Genomic DNA, 16,583 nt, shown 5'->3' on the forward strand with positions numbered 1-16,583 from the left:
AGATACAAGACAGAGGAAACTGGTCACACATCCAGTAGTCCATCATGTGGCACCTCCAAGGTTCAGGAGAAAATTCTGAACTTTTTCTCAGAGAAAAAAGTACAAAAAGAATAGCAATTTTCCTGCAGCTCAAAAAAGAAACCCCTCAGTGATTAAACTTTTACCACACCTACCTGCAAGAGCCATGTTGTATGGAGAGCTGTTGGATATTTTATGGCACTACCAAGTATCCTAACTTATATTATCTTCATAACTGTGCGGTATCACAGGCCCCAGACACTCAAGTTTGGGTTTTTTCTATACAATCCCTCCAGCCTGACTAAGGCACCCAGCTATAAAGCAGAGGAGGGTATTCAGCTCCCTAATGATGTACGTCATAATGCCACAATGGTGAGCACAGTTACCAGAGCTAACTCTTCCTCAGAAGTCTAAGCTTATGCAATACCACAGACTTGACCCAGCTGTGCATTTTGAGCAGCATCACCTCCTACAAAACGTCTGTTCTGAACTATGAATGTTTCTTATACACAGATCCCTCCTTTCCCCTCCAACAAGACTGGAGGCTTGGTGCACAGCCCAGCAGCACAGACCTGCCCCTGCCTGAGGAGGCACAACCACCTCTGACTAGTCACTGGAGAAGTAATCAGCTCCTCATGCCACATTTCCACATCACAACTGCTCTGTCCACAAATTAGCAGTCCAGCAGCACTATCAGACAAGTGGTCTGCAAATTAAAATCGGATCTATTCCCTACAACTCTGCAGCAATACTTCAGTGATAACTGCCTGTTTCTCACATCCTCAGCAACAAAACCGCAAAGGCATGTACGTCTGAAATCTCTCAGTAGCACTGCTTGTATCCCATTATTTCAGTTTTTCCCCTGCCACTGTATTAGTTTGACCTTTTCTTTATTGTTTCATTGTCCTGGGTTCATTTGGTGTTTGGTATAACAGCACAGACTAGAAATTATTTCCTTTACTGAGTATTTCCACCAGGTATTGTACAGCAATTTTTCATTACTTACCGGACACCTAAGTAAGGTACAAAATACTTACTACATAGTCATATATAGACTAACTATATGTTCTTTTGGCTAAGATACCATTTTCTAGTAGATCTTGTGACAGAAGAAATGGTAAAACTCACGTTTCTCAGCCTTCCTGTGGGTGCTGGGAGATGAAGATCTCCGCAGCAGCGTCCCAGTAGTGACACCATCAAACAGGATGCAAACATCTGAGGGGAGTCTCAGCATTTAGGATTTTTTCTAATGCCAGCAGAGGATCACGCCTGTGCCTAACTCGCCTCCTGCACTTTTCCACTTGCCAAGGAAAGGTATCAGGAGCTACACGAATCTGCATTGTACGGCGGTGCTGCACAGAGGATTAATCTCATTACGTGATAAAGAGTCTTGACACCGAAAGTGCCACGTGCTGCAGACTCAACTGGCTGCTTTAGTCCTTTCCTGGTGTCAGCCAAGAGCACTGTGAGCTCTATGTGCCCAGGTTGACAGAAGGCACGTAAGAGGTACACCTGGTAATTCAGCACATACAAACGGGAACAGCCAAACACAAGATACTTGAGCGTGTCCCTGAGAACCTGCCAAGCTCCCCAGCTTACAGCATCGTCATCACAGCTGCCCCTGCTTCTTCCCAGAAGTGCCCCTCTCCCCTTTGGCCTGGCAGAAGGCAGCATGTGAAGGGACAAACGTGGTTACCCCCACAGATCCACAGACCACTACAAAGGGCAGAGCCAACACCACTTCTCAGTGTGGTAAAGCCTACCAGTAATAGCTGACCAAGTCAGGAGCCGAATCATTATGGCAAGTGGCCAGAATTGTTTGTAGCATCAATGCTAAAACTTAGCAAATTCTTCAAAGAAAGAGGAAGGGACAGGGACAAGGGAAAAAGGAGGCAGGCAAACTGTAGGTGACTCCCTTCTGACAGGAACTGAGGGGCCTGGTATGCTGACTATACCCATCCCACAGGGAAGTCTGCTGCCTCCCTGGGGCTTAGGTAAGAGATATTATTCTCTAGGACTAGGAGAGCGCCTGGACTGACTCAGCCCTCTGATTATTACCCACTTCTGGTTGTCCAGCTTGAGGCTGGGGAGAGTACCAGCCAGTTTACGTGGCACCAGTCCTGCTGGTGACAGACAGGATTCACCTGTCCCAAAGGCAAAAAAGGAGGAGACTTTAATTTGCAGGATGTGTGCTGGAAATGCAACACAGCAGAGAGGAGGCAGTCTAGGAGGTTCCTGAAGTGTGTGGAAGATAATTTCCTGACACACCTGGTGAGTGAGCCTAGCAGGGTGGAGCCCTGTCAGACCTGCTGTTTACAAACAGAAAAGGGCTGGTGGGAGATGGGGTGGTCAGAGGCCACCTTGGGCACCACAAACTGATAGAGATTTAAGTTCTTGGTGAAGTAAGGAGGAGGGGGTCAATAAAACCTCTACCTTGGACTTCCAGAGAGTAGACTTCAGCCTGTTCACGCCACTAGTTCAGAGATTCCCTTGGGAAACAGTCCTTAAATACAAAGGGGTCCAGGAAGGCTGGACATTCTCTAAGAAGGAAATTTTAAAGGTGCAGGAGCAGGCTGTCCTTATGTGCTGAAAGATTAACATGCTGAAAGACAGCAGAGAAGAAGACCAGCCTGGCTAAACAGTGAGTTTTCACTGGAACTTGGGGAGAAAAAACAGTTAGTTTATGACCTTTGGAAGAAGGGTAGAGCACAAAGTACTCAGGAAGAGTACAAAGATGTCATAATGTCACGTAAGAAGAAAGTTAGAAAGATGGAAGCTCAGCTAGAACTCAATCTGGCCATTGCTGTGAAAGATAATCTATCTATAAAAACACTTTTTATTAACAACAAAAGGAGGGCCAAGGAAAATCTCCATCCTTTACTGGATGCAGAGGGGAATACTGTCACCATGGATGAGGAAAAGGCCAAAGTATTTGATGCCTTCTTTGCCTCAGTCTTCAACAGAAATACTGATTATCCCCAGGGCAGCCACCTCCTGAGTTGGTAGAGAGGGATGGGGAGCAGAATAGACCCTCTCCAATCCAGGAGGAAGGAGTGACCTGCTGTGCCACTTAGATGCTCACAAATCTATGGGACTGGATGGGATTCATCCAAGAGGACTGAGGGAGCTGGTGGAAGAGCTCACCAAGCCACTCTCCATCATTTATCATCAGTCCTGATTCACCAGGGAGGTCCCAGATGACTGGAGGCTGGCCAGGGTGATGCCCATCTCCAAAAAGGGTAGGAAGGAGGATCTGAGGAACTACGGTCCTTTCAACCTGATCTTGGTGACCAGGGAGGTTATGGAAGTGATCATCAGGACAACCAGGGAATCAGGTCCAGCCAGCATGGGTTTAGGAAAGGCAGATCCTGCTTGACCAACCTGATCTCCTTTTATGAGCAGCTCACCTGTCTAGTGGATGAGGGAAAGGTGTGAGTATACTTGGACTTCACTAAAGCCTTTTACACTGCCTCCCATGGCATTCTCCTGGAGAAACTGGCAGTCCATGGCAGTCCCAAAGGCTCAGAACTGGGGCCAGTCCCATTTAATATCTTTATCAATGATCTGGATGAGGGGATCAAGTGCACCCTTGGTAATTTCACAGACAATACTAAGTTGCACAAGAACGTTGATCTGCTGGAAGGTAGGAAGGCTCTGCAGAGGGATCTGGACAGGCTGGATTGATGGACAGAGACCAGTTGTATGAGCTTCAACAAAGCAAAGTGCTGAGTCGTGCCCTTGGGTCACAACAACCCCCTGCAGTGCTACAGGTTGGAGAAGAGTGGCTGGAAAGAGGCCCAGCAGAAAAAGGCCTGGAAGTGCTGGTCAACAGCAGCTGAACATGAGCCAGTATGTGCCCAGGTGGCCAAGGCCAACATCGTCCTGATCTGTATCAAAAATAGTGTGGCCAGCAGGACTAGGGAAGTCATTTTACTTCTGTACTCAGCACTGGTGAGGCCACACCTTGAGTGCAGTGTCCAGTTTTGGGCCCCTCGCTGTAAGAAAGACATTGAGAAGCTGGAGCTTGTCCAGAAAAGGGCAATGAACCTGGTGAAGGGTTTAGAGAGTAAGTCCTATGAGGGGCAGCCGAGGGAGCTAGGGGTGTTTATCCTGGAGAAAAGGAGGCTCAGGGGAGCCCTTATTGCTCTCTACAACTGCCTGAAAGGGAGTTGTGGCAAGGCAGGGGTTGGCCTCTTCTCCCAGGAAACCAGCAACAGGACAAGCGGTCATAGCCTCAAGCTGCACCACGGGAGGTTCAGGCTGGAAATCAGGAAGAATTTTTCAGTGAAAGGCTGATTAAGCATTGAAACGGGCTGCCCAGGGAGGTGGTGGAGTCACCATCCCTGGAGGTGTTCAAGAAACAACTGGATGTGGCACTTGGTGCTATGGTTTAGTTTGCACGGAGATGTTCGGTCAAAGATTGGACTTGGTGATCTTGGAAGTCTTTTCCAACCTAAATGATTCTACTAAATGAATTAATAGCTGGCTCATTACAGGACAGAATCATCACAGTGAATATAATAAGCATCCTACTATAAGCATGTTGAAGTCAGTTATATTTTTGCCCTGTCACACGTTACAATACATGTAAAGTATTCCTAATGTTCAGAACTAGACTACTTTTTCACAGTTTGTCACATATGACAGGAAAGAATCTCCCTAATCATTAAGACCAACTTCTAAAACCCCATGGGAGCCAGCAACACAGTTACTTTTAGACAGTGAAAAACCACCATCAAAACAGCTATTTTAATATTTCCCCTCACCCCCAACCCAGTATTTCCAAGACTACTCAGGAACTCCTTACTCTGTTAGAATTTTCTTTTTCATCCCAGCACACCCATGGACAGTTTACACCAATTTACTTCTGCATTACCACCCAAAATAGTCTTGCTCTGTCCCTGATTTTTACCCACCTGACATATTTATGTGCCAAGATTAAGACTGCTATCTCATTTTCACAAAATACACAAAGCCAGGTCTGATCTTCTGTTAAGAAAAAGGACTGAAGCATGGTTGGTTAAGTCTAGGCAGCAGACATCACACTCATCCCAGTTTACATGGAAAATTAAACAACCCAAAAGCACCAGGTCCCTTTTGCTTACAGACAAATATATATATTTTTTTTAAGTTTTCATTACTCAAAAACACTACTTACAACATGCCTTCTTACAGTTTCTTCCTGCTTACTTACTTGTGTCCCCCGAGAGAAAAATCCAACCTAAGAAAGCTGCTGGCATCAAGACAGAGATCTTTATTTATACAAATACATGTTTTCCTAAATATTATTTATTACATATTTATGGAGGATGAAGTTAACTGACCCCAGTTTGAGCCGTGTATTCTCCAAGGAGGAGAAGGGGTTTCACCATCATGCACCAAATGTTAACGTTTTGCATTCCAATTAATGTACTGACTTTTGAAGAATTTTTACCTGAGCTGTATTCTCACTGCCATATAACAGAATTGTATTTGCTTTTTTTTAAACAGTGAATAAATCTGTCTTACATATGAAGAGTAAGTCCTCAATCTCGAAATCAGTTATTGACTGGGGGTTGGGGAGTGTTTGCTATGATGTTTTCATTCTGAAATTTCACTTTTAGCCACAGGGCAGAGCTCTGTCAGAACAAGCTTTTTGAACAGTACTTTTTCTATTCACTTCTAAACTGAGCAAATTTGACACTGAAGTTGGGTCAATTTGGGTTCCAGCAATGCTATTAAGATCCCAATTTACCACAATCAGATTCTGACTCTCAAAGACCATTTGCAAAGCTCCCATTTTAGGACACTTCCATTCAGCTCTACAGAGCCTAAGAAGGCCTTGTACTTACAAACATAAAGTAAGAATTCAGTCCTTTCAAAAGAAGGTACATCACTTATCTCCAAACTAAAAGGCATTGCAAGTTTTCCCTTTCTCCAGGCAGGCCCTTTAATATTTCTCTCTCAGTTTCCTTACTTCTTAGGAGAAATTTAAAAAAAAAAAAAAAAAAGAAAGAAAGAAAGAAACGAAACATCTGTGGGAACAGCTGCACAAATATTGTAACTGCCAGAAAAGATTTCTTTCTAGCATCCAGGATTTCTGGGTTTGTGTTTTGCAATACCACTTAGTAGTGGATAACCACAGTGACTATCTAGGCATCTAACACGCAATTTTGATCTCAGTCACGGATAAGAGGTAAAAGCTCAACACGAGTCCACCACAGTCACACAAACACACAGAGAAAACAACCACAAACCCAAACCCTTGAAAGAAGTGTCTAGAGGCTCCACCATATAAAAGCTTATACAGCAAGTAGGCTGCTTGCTCTGACTTCTGGACAATCAAAATTCCATGGTAGGTAGTTTATAATTATAAGCAAATGCAGAGCACAGCTTTTTCCTTCATTGTTATCTCATCTGTAACAACAGTTAAGACCCCAAATTACTCAGCATGCTTTCCAAGACAACACTTTGAAATTAGCAATTATGTCATTAAATAAATAGATTTCCAGAAGTCTGTCTTCATCTTCTAGATACATGTCTGTGTTCACGTATTTATCTTTGAACTGCAGCAATCTGTTACACTCCAACAGGAATGTAACAGCATTAAGAATGAGTTTTACTGTGCTCTGTGCTATATGTTGATAACTGCACAATTCTTATTTCCCGGTCTATGCCCAAGTAGGTAAAGTGAATGTGATTAAAACACTATTACAGTAGTAATCAACTAAATTAGCCAGTTCTAAATACATGTGGCCACGGTAACAACAAGATCTTGGAGCTACTATACAATGTCCAGTTCATTTGGGATTTACTGTAACTTTTCCCCCCCCAAAAAAAGAAAAGAAAGACTTATCAACCAATTTGGCCATGGGGGGTAGTTGCCACATCCAGCAGACCCGCAGAGTAGGATCTGAAGAATGAGAAGTAAAGCAAATTGCCTGTAGCATCTGCATCATTATTATTTCTCAAGCAACTCAAGAGGGGCCTTAAGCATACTTTAAGTCACCCTTGACTGTAGTACCCTCCCATTTGCTAAACAGTCATTTAGTACACTGGGGTTGCTGGAGCACAGTAGCATTTCAGCTTCTTCATTTTCCATCTCTATAGTGCCAGCTGTCAAGCTGGGTGTGGAGAGAAAGACTTCTTATTTGACTAAGCTCCAGCATGCTTCAGGGGGTCTCTGCTCCACACATGATCCATTCCTGTAACTCATTTTCCAAATACTCATCCTGTGAGATGGTGCCTACACACATTCCCACAGCACTACTTGGAAACAAAGTTGTGATCTTTAAAAATCAAAAGCACAAGGATTCACCACAACTTGCTTTGCAACACCCACACTTACCCTTCTTTCTATCCACACATTTCCAGCTGAAGAAGGTAAGCCTTCATGTATAGCAATGGTCTGCTGTGGTCAGTCAGCTCCCTTCCATCAAGCTCCAAACAGAATATCAGAACTTTTTTCCCCCCCTACCTAAGCAACACTAAAACAAAAGAGGGTCAAAACTGGACAAATGGATGGCTTCCATGGGACAGAAAGAGCCCATCCAGCCCAGCATCCCATCTTCAATGTGACTGAAGTAAAACCTCGGAGACAAATGGGATAACTAAGGCAAGCACACAGCAGTACTTTCAGCTAGTTACCCCTTAAAACTGGGTTTTTCCTTTACTAACCTCTACACTTTCTGGCAAGCATCTTAATTACACCTTATTTGCATCTCATGCTACCTCCTTTCACTTCTTTTCACTCCTGCATACACCCTGGGATTCCTCTATTGGAAAATAAGGGAAGAACTAGTCTCTGCTTACCCACTGCCTGCCACTCGTTAATGCAGCCATCTCATCTCCAGGCTGAAACCTTCCTTCCTGCTGCACTGTTTCTTGCACAGAAGCTCTGCTGTCCTTGACCATTCTTGTCACCCTTTTTAAGACCTTTTCCAGCTTAAGCTGCCAGTTACTAGAACTTTCCTCCCCTGGTGTCACTGTTATCCTTCTTCACATTTTTCTTCTCACAGCAGAGCATGTGGTGGCTGGGGGAGGTTAAAGAAACAGCTAGAAAGGCAGCTTATGGAAAATCCAGGATGCTGCTGCTGGAGCTGAGGTTGAGTCAACTGAGTAAGGATTAACTGGAAGGCTACTTTCTCTGACTACTGAAGGAGCACTTTCTAAAACATGGAAATAGCTCAAAATAAGGGAATAGCCAACCTATTTTGGCCCACACCCCACTAACCCATGAAAAAGTATGTTTGATTCTCCCAGTTAGTGATTTCTAGAGGGATCTTACTGCCTCCCAGATACAGACATATTGATGGGCTTTAGCATTTCACTAACACTTTGTGATTGTTCAATTTGATAGCCCAAGAATACCAGTCCACTTAAAGTTCTATTTTCTTTTTTTTTTTATTTTTTAAATTCCCATTCTAAAAGGAAAGGTAGATGTGGGAAAAGGACAACGGGAACATACCAGCTGCTTCTTGGAAGTAACATACATGAAAAATGTCTTTGCTAAAAAGCTACTAATCATAATGGCTATTACAGAAAATTGCACAGAACTAAATATAGGAAAATGAGAAGCATTTCATGACAATAAATTATTTACACACTACCAACGAATTCAACATGTGCTGCTGAGGTTTGTCTCATTGAGCCATCAAGCATGAAAGCCCCTCCAGACTAACAAGTACAACAGCAAACAACAGAAGTTTGTTGAAGTTAAAAGCAATGAGCTCACGTGTTCCTTCAAGACCTCTGGTTTGATGGAGCATGACATTTTCATTAGGAAAGCCCAATGAAAGAAGAGCTGAGCCAGGCAGACAAAATTAATTCAAATATTCAACAGACAAGTCAAAGACCATGACCATAAACAAAAAAACGCATCACACTGCGGGTGGTTTCTAGTCTCAAAGCAACTATCTTATTTTGCAGTGTAGCCAATGACTTGGAAGAAAAGAGAAGAAGAAGAAGAAAAAAAAATCATGACTGAAAAGCTGTGCAGGTGACAAATACCAAGGAAGCCATTATGTACAAAGAGGAAAGGCGACTGACAGCCAGTCTGTCTGTCTGTCTGTCTGTGCACCAGGCTATGTCTTCTTGCTCAGCAGGTGCACAAGTTGGGAAGAACTGACAGTACCTGAGAGCATCCTCATGAAGGAAAAACTGAAGTCCCTGTTCAACACAACAGCTCCATCTCTAGTGTCATCACAGGAATATTTAACAAGGAAAATGAAAGTATAAAGATCATCGTGCCTCTGGATTTCACAGGAGGACCTCACCCAAAACATTACCTCCAGCACTGGTTTTCAAACTTCTAGAAGCATTTTGGAAAACTGGAAACCATTTAAAAAATGTTGGAATAATTAAAGAACGGGAGAAGATAATGAAGAAAAGGAGAAACTCCATTTTCCACTTTTACAAAAAGAAGGTAAAGAATAAGATAGTAACTCTAAAGGAAGCAGAAATTTGAATAAAGAAGGCTATTAAACATACAAAGAGCTAATAAGAACCAGAGCTAACAAAGCTGGTGGTCAAAACCTGGCAGTAAAGCTGACTAATGACAACTACATCAAATGGATATTTTGCAGAGTATTCAGAGTCTATCAAGTGATTTTCTGTTAGCAAAACAGGATATTTTTCCAAACTATATGATCTAGCTTATAATAGAAGCTAATCAGGAACCCTTATGGTTCATTTTGAAGCCGTAATCAATTAAATACAAAATCGATGTGCAGCTTCACTCCAGTCCTTACCATCCACACTTTGATCACCCAAATGTAACTGGCAAAATGGTGAAGCAGAAGGAAAAAGTCAGGAAACGTACAAGAAGCTGTAGAATAAGAAGTTCTCAACATGCAGCTCCTCACACCAAGATCAGACACCTACACTCTGTTTGCCACAATTGGTTTGCAGGCATGTTCTGAGGGTACCTACTGGAAGCAAAGATGACAAAACCAGGAGGCTTGGGAGGCATCAGACGCTGGCTGTCCTGCTGAGGTTGGGCTACCATAGAGACCAAAAAGAGTGCTGCTTCCTAACACCATCCAGCTGCTCCTGGGAGCTCATGCACAGCTCCCTGGCAAGGCAGCCTCTTCTGGCTCCCACAGTACCAATGCCACCAAAGGCTGTATGCCCTTCCCACTGCTATAAGACTGGGATTTCAGCACCATTTGATTACAGCTCTGCAACTGAAGAGCCTTTATCTACCTCAACACAGGGTTTGTTGATGTCTGCTATGCTGCTGAAGCACATCCATTTTTGAGTCACCTGGTGAATGCTTTCAATAAAAAAAAGTGCAACCTAATAAAGACTCTCTAAATAAATGCAGGCAACAACTATAAAAAAAAACAATTCTAACTTGAAATCCTTGCTTTAACATAATAATAGAAAGTAACATAGACTAAATCTTATCACTCACACTTTCTAGAGTTTTACATGAAGGAAGAGAATCTAAGCTGGAAATTCGGCCTCTATTGTCTTTTTAAGTTTCTATCCCCCAAGACTGGCGGTGGAGTAAGAAGTTGCATTAAAAGTTGTGTGTTTCCTTATCATCTGACACTATCAGCCACTCACTCACCTTACCTGGAGTCTTCAATATTACAGAAAGCCAAGTTCCACACAGTAAACAAAGAAAACCTATACCAGATATGCTCCTGCAATGTTTTTCTTTGTTCAGAATGCCAAGAGAAGACAACCTTTTCTTTTGCTTCCTGGCTGGAAGCTAATAAACACTCACCCTCTCAAAACACTGTACAAGACAAATGTCCCCCCCAATATGATGAAGTGTCACACTCTGTTCCAGGAGATTATTAAAAAAAAATAAATAATTACGTCAAGCATTCCCTCTGCCCAATATAGATAAAGCCAGTAAGTAATCATGGCTAGGCTTCACGAACGAAGATTTGGGAAAGGCTCTATCCACATTTGTTACATAGCCAGTAAGTAATAGCTCCAAGAATAAAGCATACTTCTAAAGGCTATCAGGTCACAATAAACACAGAAGAGCCTACAGAGAAGAAAGCTAAAGGTTGCAGTTGCAAATCCCTTCAAACTACTCGCCATGAATTTCAACTCCCCTTTTTTTTTTACCACACACTGTATTTAAAAAAGCCCCAGATATTGAATCAAGCAGCAAGACATGCTCATGTGCTTTAGTTGCACATGAAGCTCACAGGAGTTTTTGATTCTGGTTGCTTCTTAAGATATGACCTTACAAACTACTACTTGTGAGGCCATTCCCTTAAAGGGGTCTTAATTTCTGTCTTTCTAAAGTCCATTTTCAGAAAAATGAACCTAGCTATAGGGCCATAAAAATGATCTCCGTGCACCAGCCTGCAAACACAGGAGAAGCACATGTCTCAAAGAAACAACCTACAGCCTCCCCTTCATTTGAGTCCAAAACCACACTGCCTTACAGTGCAAAGAAGACATGCTTTACATATAGAATCATGTTTTTAGTTGAATTTTCTACATGGCTTTATATTTTTTACTTAATTACTGTCAGTTTTTTAGTTGGTTTAGTTTTTTCAGGGTGGACTAAACCTAGTTCCATTAAAGACTGAAAGTCAAGTAAAGAAACAGGGAAGAAAAAAACAGCTGAGAGACAGGACATCAAAGAAAAGGCAGACTAATAACTTTAGATACCATGCACAAAGAAACATGAGTTCTATGCACATTTATTTTTAACATAAGTCACTGTATCACATACTAGAAGATGTCTTTTGCAATAACAAAACCTGCCACAACATGAAAATTTCATGGGACTGGAAACAAGCACTTGACTCTCAATCCTTCCTTCTTCTACCTCTGGCTATAACTCTGCATGCCTTCTTTGAGTATGAGATGCCACTTAAATCCTTTTTAGCTAGGAAAAGATGCTTTGCCCCTTGTATTGATAAGTCCCAGTCCCTTAATTCTTACCTCATGTGGAATCCTTTTCCCCTGAACATACAGAAGTTATTGTCACCTTCTAGGTACAGAAGTACTGCACGACAGAAAAACTTAACCTAACATCACCTTAATACCTGCTGAGCTAATAAGAGCTATGATCATCCTTTCCCAGCAACCATGCCACTTAACACAGACAAAAAGAATTCATATTAATATTAGATAAATTCTGTGTTATGACATCACTGTGCTACATATTAAGTTAATTTGTTTTCTTATTTCTATCTAAAAGGTACCGATCTAAAAAAACTACTGCTGTTTATTTCCAGTCATCTGTTGTAAAAACGTTTTTAACAGCAAACATGAATTATTTAATACTCTCCACCCTGCTGAAATAAGAAAACTCCCAAACTGACAACATACATGCACATTACTGCTAGAGACAAGAAAGAGACAAATATTATATACCACCTCCTTCCCAATGAAGGAAAATGAGAAGACAATTATTCCCTCATCTTAAAAAGAAATCCACTCAGTGGCTCTAAAAATCCATGGCAGATTCCCCAACTCTTTTGTGATTACAGATTCCTTGTTGCAAAGTCTGTCCCAGTGAGGACCTTACCTCTCAAAGCCTGCTACAGACACTTGTGCAGAAGGAGGAAGATTTTAAGACAACCATCACAAACCCAAGACACCCATTAACACGGGGATTGGCAGAAAGCACAAGGGTCTTTGACTCAAATATACTTAAGTCAACAAGTAGTCAGATCACATATATTCTGCCTGCACCCCTGAAACCAACAGAAAGGGATTCTGTTACGAAGTATTTGGCACCGTCAAGAAATAACAGCACATAACATTTAAAGATGCCTACACACACACACACTCGGCAGACAAGAACAGCTGTCATACACACACACACAGCTGCTGCCACCGCTTCCCGGTCTGCAGCAGTAATTTGTCCTGCAAAGACCACACGGTTCTGTCACCCGGACAAAAGCGGCAAAGGCGGCCCTTACCCCGGTGTCCGCTGCGGCGCTGCCCCGCTCCGGCGAGACCCCCGGCGCTGCCCCGGCCCGGGGCTCCTACAGCCCGCCCGCAGGGCCGGCGGGCTCGCCCATACACGCGGCGGCTCCTCGGGGCACGCCGGGCAACAGCGACAGCTTATTTCGGCTCGGCTGCGCTCAGAAGTTTCTTTTCCTCCCGCCTCCCTCAGCCGCTCAGGCGACCTGTGCGCGGGCGGGGCCGCCACCATCACACGGGAGCCCCGCGGTGCCCGCCGGGGGCAGCCCACGGCGGCGGGCGGAGCGGCACCGCGTGTGTGCGATGTGTGGTGTGCGATGTGTAATCTGTGTGTGAGATGTGTAATGTGAGTGCGTGAGATGTGCAATGTGCCTGCGTGTGAGGTGTGCGATGGGTATCGCGTGTGCCGTGTTGTGAGGGCGCGGGCCGAGGGGCTGGAGCGGCCTGCCGAGGGCCAGCCCTCGGGTTTCGGGTTTCACAGGCGGCTGGGCAGCCCCGGGGCGCGCCGCCGGCTCCGCTGCGGAAGGAACGCGGCCGCCGTCCCAGACGGCGCTGGAAATCCCAGCGACGCGGGTGGACCGAGCCGCCGGGAGCCGTCCCGGGGGCTCCCTGCCCCTCCGTCACGAGGGGACACCAGACACCCCGAGATCCTACGCAGAGTTTTGCCGCCCCCTTCCCCTTGCTTTTATTTCTGTGGTGCATCTTTAGTCGGCTCGGCACACACTGAGTGCTCCCGACTCGTCCACTTCCAACAGCCCTCCATCTCTGCGACTTAGCAGGAAGCTCTCTCTTTTAAGAAGGACTCAGGATTTTACTCATCCATAGACCTGTACAAGGGGGGGCCCAAGGGCCCAGCTCAGGTGCACAGCAGAAATCAGAAAGGGAATTATGATGGAAACTCCAGCTGTAGTTTGGTTTCGGGAGCTGCCGTTCGCTCCCTGAATGACATGACTGCTCCCGCGTGACTCAGGGAACATGAGGCTGCACTTTTCCCCATACTCAGAGAGGGCAATGAATGCCGAGTAACCTCCGTCCTCCCTCCCACCGCCTCAGTCCAGCGCACGAGAACCCACAGTATTGGTTTCAGATGGAAACACAACCTCTCTCGGAAAATCCTAGTTGCTGTGCTGCTGGTCTTTTCTTTCACATCCCCATCATGAAACAAAAAGCACCTTCTAGTACTGTATCATAATGAAATCATAAGAAAAAAATACTGTTAGTAATAGTTGAAGATGACGCAACATTGCACTTTCAAGCCCAAGCAGGGTTATGGGTACTGTACACACTAACAAAACTCTGCACATTTTCAGCTACATGTACTACGCACGTGGTGTTCCTATAATGACTGGAGCTGGAAGATCTATAAAAGCTGAAAAAATATTTTGCATGACCCAGAACCTCAGCATCTGGTGAGTGCAGCTTGGACAGATCTAGACACACTCCCACCAACTTCCCTCCCATGACCCATTTCTTACAATTCTGTGTTTGCTGGTTCCAGCTCCACCCAATGTGAAAGCACTAAAAAAAATCCCGATTACTACAAGAATTAACTACAGCCTTTTGAAAGCAATCAGTTTTCTGATCTATTCATCAGATTTATGTAGTTTTTCAATAAATGAGGTCTGAAAAACATTTACGTACTGTAGCAGATGACATGTCATAGCTTGCAGCAGTATAATGGGATACCACTGCTCTGGAGAAGCTTCTACCTTTAACAGAAACAAAATCATTCAGCTACCTGGTTATCCATATTGAATCAAATTTCTGAACTCTGCCTCTCACTAGTGCTGTAAGAAGGATTGGGACCTACAGCAGTCAGCCCAGATATCAGTGCATGAATGAAGGGGAATACCCAAGATGCTTCCCTCAGCTTCCCAGCTTTTTGTGAGATAGCCAGCCAGAAAAGGGAACTAAGCAAGTCACTCAGCATGAGGGCTGGTCCTTGCTCCTGTCCCTGGAAAAGAAATCCACAGAGATAAAACAAAGAGGAGGCAAAGTCATTCCTGTGATTTCCCTGCCAAATGCAGAGATTTGGCCAACAGAGGTCCTCAGCATCAGGGACAGCTTGCTGCACCCCACCAAAATGCAGCTTCTTCCAACAACCATACCAGTCAGAAGAAGCCCCCGAGTCTTGCTAATTCTATGCCAGTGTGATTTTTTTTTTTTTTTAAGAGCAAACAGGATATATAATACATGCCTGGTCAGGAAGAAAAAGTAAACATGCACAAACTTTAGATGGTGAGGAGAAGGACACACACACAGCAGGATACCTATGCTGGCCTTTGGTTTGCTTGGCTGCCAAATGCAGGCTCACAGGGAGAACAGCCAGAATGACATACTAGAAAAAACATTTTTTAATGGGCTGGAAAGCCTTCCACCATCAGGGACCTTGCGTGCTCTGATGAGGTGCCTGTACATATGGGAGCCTCACTTTATGCATCACAGTAATCGACATGATATAAAAACTTAACTCAGGCGCTTCTAACTTTTGTTTCTGCAGTTCTGTGCCTTTATTTGAACAACAGCCATATTAAGACACAGGACCTCTTGTTTAAATGATAGGAAATTACTCTTCTGTTACTGTACTGTTCTCTTAAGAGAGAAGTAACCCCAGGGAAATTTCCAGCTACTGTAGAAAAAGGAGAGTGGCACAATGTACTTCCTAAGCACAGAGACGAACAGGAAACAAGCTGCAGGGCAGGCTGGAACTGCTGGCTGCAGCAGTGGGTACACACAGACCCCCTGGTCCTGTGCCAGACCTGCTCATGCACCACAGACAACTCACAGCCTTGTGCCCACAACGCAGGTGCTTTCAAAAGCTGAGTTGCAAAGCCACTCGTGTCCTTGAACAACTGCACATGTGAAGTCTGGCTATCGATACGTGATTACAACAATAATAACGAGGAGAGCCTTTGTAGTCAGATTTCCTGCCTTACTTTGCTTATGGGTGGCCACTTGCTCCTGTTCTTTCTCTCCGCAGTGGTTATGGTTTGTTAGGTGATACCCTTGTAAAGTTGAGATTGAGACCATAAAACAAATTCATATTTGCAGCTGTACGGTTTCCTTTGTAAGATGCATTGAAGTCCTTCAGCCCAAATTGTCTTTTGTACATGTACTTCAATATCCAGTAATTCACTAGCTACATTAGGGAAAAGCCAGTGGGAATAGGTCTATAATTGGAAACAGTTTATCCAACTCCATGCAATACACAATTAAGGCTAAGAAAAGCCTGGGTTGGTGCTGGTAGGTACCCAGCTCATTTTCCATGCTAAAACTGCTCCTATCTAACTCCTTGGATACCAAACCTAAGAAGACAGAGACACTTCAAAGACTTGACCTTTGCATAGCAGGGAACTAAGATTTTGAATCTTTCCCTCTAGAAGAACAACACGTTTTTTCCAGAACATTTAATGACACAAACTAGAAACACTCTACCAAACAATCAAACAGGAAGGATGAAATCTGCATTTGTACCAGACAGTTTGGGTCTGCTCAAGCATGGAATACCCTTGGTCAAGTTCCAAAGGCAATTCCCCTCTCTGGGCAAACATGCTCCCTGGATGGGAGTGATCGCAGAGTACCTTAACTCAAGTTCCCTCTTCCTTGCTCATCTTATGGATGACGAAAATGGATCTGTAACTAATACCACCACTGAACTACTTACAGTCCACTGCTAAGCC

At 44.0% G+C, this 16,583-nt stretch overlaps 1 protein-coding gene across 1 annotated transcript in view; it reads right to left on the reverse strand.

Moving 5' to 3' along the window:
- LOC108508648 (rho GTPase-activating protein 24-like) overlaps positions 1-12,974 on the reverse strand; it is a gene marked incomplete at its 3' end in the record, with an annotated part of 78,108 nt that extends 65,134 nt beyond the window's left edge. Inside the window, exon 1 of the mRNA XM_017837612.1 lies at positions 12,900-12,974. The remainder of the gene's footprint in view (positions 1-12,899) is intronic.
- Between the last annotated feature and the right edge of the window lie 3,609 nt (positions 12,975-16,583).

This window comes from Lepidothrix coronata, unplaced genomic scaffold (assembly GCF_001604755.1).
Source record: "Lepidothrix coronata isolate B3197 unplaced genomic scaffold, Lepidothrix_coronata-1.0 Scaffold307, whole genome shotgun sequence".
In the NCBI taxonomy this organism is placed as follows: Eukaryota; Metazoa; Chordata; class Aves; order Passeriformes; family Pipridae; genus Lepidothrix; species Lepidothrix coronata.